Source organism: Schistocerca serialis, unplaced genomic scaffold (assembly GCF_023864345.2).
Source record: "Schistocerca serialis cubense isolate TAMUIC-IGC-003099 unplaced genomic scaffold, iqSchSeri2.2 HiC_scaffold_1221, whole genome shotgun sequence".
Lineage (NCBI taxonomy): Eukaryota > Metazoa > Arthropoda > Insecta > Orthoptera > Acrididae > Schistocerca > Schistocerca serialis.
In genome coordinates this window covers 35,001-40,000 of record NW_026047427.1, presented here as the reverse complement: position 1 = coordinate 40,000, position 5,000 = coordinate 35,001, and the positions used below count along the sequence as shown (strand labels likewise).

The 5,000-nt window shown below is 52.1% G+C and overlaps 1 non-coding gene across 1 annotated transcript in view; it reads left to right on the top strand.

Moving 5' to 3' along the window:
* Positions 1-4,076: 4,076 nt before the first annotated feature.
* Positions 4,077-5,000, top strand: part of LOC126435871 (small subunit ribosomal RNA) — a 1,909-nt gene continuing 985 nt past the window's right edge. The window contains exon 1 of the ribosomal RNA XR_007580253.1: positions 4,077-5,000. This exon is cut by the window's right edge and continues 985 nt beyond it. This is a non-coding gene — a ribosomal RNA (small subunit ribosomal RNA).

Genomic DNA, 5,000 nt, shown 5'->3' with positions numbered 1-5,000 from the left:
ACCTTAACCTAACCTATATCGTACCTTAACCTAACCTATATCGTACCTTAACCTAACCTATATCGTACCTTAACCTAACCTATATCGTGCCTTAACCTAACCTATATCGTGCCTTAACCTAACCTATATCGTGCCTTAACCTAACCTATATCGTGCCTTAACCTAACCTATATCGTGCCTTAACCTAACCTATATCGTGCCTTAACCTAACCTATATCGTGCCTTAACCTAACCTATATCGTGCCTTAACCTAACCTAATTTGTGCCTTAACCTAACCTAATTTGTGCCTTAACCTAACCTAATTTGTGCCTTAACCTAACCTAATTTGTGCCTTAACCTAACCTAATTTGTGCCTTAACCTAACCTAATTTGTGCCTTAACCTAACCTAATTTGTGCCTTAACCTAACCTAATTTGTGCCGTAACCTAACCTAATTTGTGCCGTAACGTAACCCATGTTGTGCCGTAACGTAACCCATGTTGTGCCGTAACGTAACCCATGTTGTGCCGTAACGTAACCCATGTTGTGCCGTAACGTAACCCATGTTGTGCCGTAACGTAACCCATGTTGTGCCGTAACGTAACCCATGTTGTGCCGTAACCTAACCCATGTTGTGCCTTAACCTAACCCATGTTGTGCCTTAACCTAACCCATGTTGTGCCTTAACCTAACCCATGTTGTGCCTTAACCTAACCCATGTTGTGCCTTAACCTAACCCATGTTGTGCCTTAACCTAACCCACGTTGTGCCTTAACCTAACCTACGTTGTGCCTTAACCTAACCCATGTTGTGCCTTAACCTAACCCATGTTGTGCCTTAACCTAACCCATGTTGTGCCTTAACCTAACCCATGTTGTGCCTTAACCTAACCCATGTTGTGCCTTAACCTAACCCATGTTGTGCCTTAACCTAACCCATGTTGTGCCTTAACCTAACCCATGGTGTGCCTTAACCTAACCCATGTTGTGCCTTAACCTAACCCATGTTGTGCCTTAACCTAACCCACGTTGTGCCTTAACCTAACCCACGTTGTGCCTTAACCTAACCCACGTTGTGCCTTAACCTAACCCACGTTGTGCCTTAACCTAACCTACGTTGTGCCTTAACCTAACCCATGTTGTGCCTTAACCTAACCCATGTTGTGCCTTAACCTAACCCATGTTGTGCCTTAACCTAACCCATGTTGTGCCTTAACCTAACCCATGTTGTGCCTTAACCTAACCCATGGTGTGCCTTAACCTAACCCATGGTGTGCCTTAACCTAACCCATGGTGTGCCTTAACCTAACCCATGTTGTGCCTTAACCTAACCCATGTTGTGCCTTAACCTAACCCATGTTGTGCCTTAACCTAACCCATGTTGTGCCTTAACCTAACCCATGTTGTGCCTTAACCTAACCCATGTTGTGCCTTAACCTAACCCATGTTGTGCCTTAACCTAACCCATGTTGTGCCTTAACCTAACCCATGTTGTGCCTTAACCTAACCCATGTTGTGCCTTAACCTAACCCATGTTGTGCCTTAACCTAACCCATGTTGTGCCTTAACCTAACCCATGTTGTGCCTTAACCTAACCCATGTTGTGCCTTAACCTAACCCATGTTGTGCCTTAACCTAACCCATGTTGTGCCTTAACCTAACCCATGTTGTGCCTTAACCTAACCCATGTTGTGCCTTAACCTAACCCATGTTGTGCCTTAACCTAACCCATGTTGTGCCTTAACCTAACCCATGTTGTGCCTTAACCTAACCCATGTTGTGCCTTAACCTAACCCATGTTGTGCCTTAACCTAACCCATGTTGTGCCTTAACCTAACCCATGTTGTGCCTTAACCTAACCCATGTTGTGCCTTAACCTAACCCATGTTGTGCCTTAACCTAACCCATGTTGTGCCTTAACCTAACCCATGTTGTGCCTTAACCTAACCCATGTTGTGCCTTAACCTAACCCATGTTGTGCCTTAACCTAACCCATGTTGTGCCTTAACCTAACCCATGTTGTGCCTTAACCTAACCCATGTTGTGCCTTAACCTAACCCATGTTGTGCCTTAACCTAACCCATGTTGTGCCTTAACCTAACCCATGTTGTGCCTTAACCTAACCCATGTTGTGCCTTAACCTAACCCATGTTGTGCCTTAACGTAACCCATGTTGTGCCTTAACGTAACCCATGTTGTGCCTTAACCTAACCTATAATGTGCCTTAACCTAACCTAAAGTGCGCCGTAACCTAAACTATATTGCGCCTTAACCTGACGCACGTTGTCGCTGAACCTGCTCTGTAATTGTTATGCAACCCGTTAAAGTAGTGTAGTGTTGCCTAACCGCAACCCTCGCAATATAGTTCGCTACTCGCACTGCCCGGTCCCCTGTGTATCGCGTCATGTTAAACACCTTGCAGGTGTTGCTGACTTTCCACATGCTCCTGCTATACACTGTAGTGTGGATAGCAGCAGGACGTACATGCCCCCCCCCCTTCCCCCCTGCCTTCGCAAGCTGGTCGGTGAGAAGTTTGCATGTTCAATGCCCTTCGCATGCCGACGTACTCAGCCTACGTTGTGGTACGGCCTGTCACCTGTCCGCCGATGTACGCAAAACCCACAAACTGTACTGCACATTGCTCCGTATGTACTGAATGATACATCGTGGCCCATGTGACCGTATGACGACAGCGCCTAGCAACGGCGGACCATACAGTCCAAATATTGTGCACGCAGCTACGTGTCGTCTCCCTATAAGAGCTGGATTGCAGTGTGGTACGCCATACAGACGTGTGGGAGGAACGGACGCCCTGGATGGCGATCAGCATGAGCAGTCTGTTGATGTAGTGGAGCGTGTATTCGGACGTAGTCGTCTCTTCTCACACACCGTGATAGCATGTTGCACCGCGTTCCACATCTGCGACATGCTGCAGAGGCGGGCTGACAGTCGTTCGCGCAATGGACACCGCATACGTACGGGGTCTACCTTCCACGTGTTCTCTAGGCGTGCACATGTTGTTGCGTCTATGTGGGCAGACGTAGTGTGTTGTGACACCTGACACAGGCATGCAATACTCGTTGCAAATGGCGATGGACGTGTACGTTTGCTGGTGACGTTACGCAAATGAACAACCGGTAACCCGTTGTGGTGCGGTTGTTCTCGCTAGAGGTGAATCAGTGTTGGCGACGATCGGTCGAGCTATTAACCGGTTGTTTCAGGGATACCCACCATGCCCACGAACGTGAAAGGGGACCCACCATGCCCACGAACGTGAAAGGGGATCTGGGTGTGAGGCGATACGCGGCGGTGGCTGGGTGGGACCGTCCCCGGCCGGTGAGGGGGGGCCGCCCGGCGTGCTGGCAGCGCGGTGCGTGGGCGCACGCGCTACAGCCGGCTGGTGGGGGCGGCCGGTGGCAGGCGCGCCGGCCGACGGACGCGGCAGGCGGCGCAGCTGCGCGCCGGCGCCCCCTGCTCGCGGCGCCTTGCGGCCAAAGTAGGTCCTCGCGGGCCCGGTGCGAAGCGCGGTGGCCATCTGCAGTGTGCTGGTCCGATTGAGGACTTTGTGCGCTGAGGATGCGCCGCCGCCCGGCGCTCGGCGCCGCGACGCCGTCTGCTGCTCGGTCGCCCCAGCGGTTCTCGCAGGTGGTTTGTATCGCAGCTGTGCGGACGTGTTGGCGCGTGCGCTGTGCTGGGAGAGTTCGCTTCGGCACCCAAGTAGGGCTTTTGTCCTTCTGTGGCGCTGGCGTTGGAGCTGCCGGTCACCGTAGGTGGCGCGTGTTGTCTCCCGCCGGCAATGCCACGACAGCACGCTCCCGGGCCTCTGTCGGCAGCGGCAAGCTCAGTTGGGAGCACGGGTGGTCGCACCTAAAGCGTCTACTCGCCTAACTCCGGGCGATTGCGCCTCTCTCGAACCCGACCAAGTACTTAGGACGGCGCTGCGCGCCGCCGGGACCTGAGAGGGTTTCGAGGTGTGTTGTGCAGGGGAGCTCAGCCTCCTCCTGTTTGCAGAATAATTGAGCGGACGCTTGCGTGTTCGCGCGGGCCCCCGGGACACACTCCCGGGCGGCCGGCTGCTCAGCTCTAGTTGACGCAGCTCCCTGGTTGATCCTGCCAGTAGTCATATGCTTGTCTCAAAGATTAAGCCATGCATGTCTCAGTACAAGCCGCATTAAGGTGAAACCGCGAATGGCTCATTAAATCAGTTATGGTTCCTTAGATCGTACCCACGTTACTTGGATAACTGTGGTAATTCTAGAGCTAATACATGCAAACAGAGTCCCGACCAGAGATGGAAGGGACGCTTTTATTAGATCAAAACCAATCGGTCGGCTCGTCCGGTCCGTTTGCCTTGGTGACTCTGAATAACTTAGGGCTGATCGCACGGTCCTCGTACCGGCGACGCATCTTTCAAATGTCTGCCTTATCAACTGTCGATGGTAGGTTCTGCGCCTACCATGGTTGTAACGGGTAACGGGGAATCAGGGTTCGATTCCGGAGAGGGAGCCTGAGAAACGGCTACCACATCCAAGGAAGGCAGCAGGCGCGCAAATTACCCACTCCCGGCACGGGGAGGTAGTGACGAAAAATAACGATACGGGACTCATCCGAGGCCCCGTAATCGGAATGAGTACACTTTAAATCCTTTAACGAGTATCTATTGGAGGGCAAGTCTGGTGCCAGCAGCCGCGGTAATTCCAGCTCCAATAGCGTATATTAAAGTTGTTGCGGTTAAAAAGCTCGTAGTTGGATTTGTGTCCCACGCTGTTGGTTCACCGCCCGTCGGTGTTTAACTGGCATGTATCGTGGGACGTCCTGCCGGTGGGGCGAGCCGAAGGCGTGCGACCGCCTCGTGCGTGCTCGTGCGTCCCGAGGCGGACCCCGTTGAAATCCTACCAGGGTGCTCTTTATTGAGTGTCTCGGTGGGCCGGCACGTTTACTTTGAACAAATTAGAGTGCTTAAAGCAGGCAAGCCCGCCTGAATACTGTGTGCATGGAATAATGGAATAGGACCTCGGTTC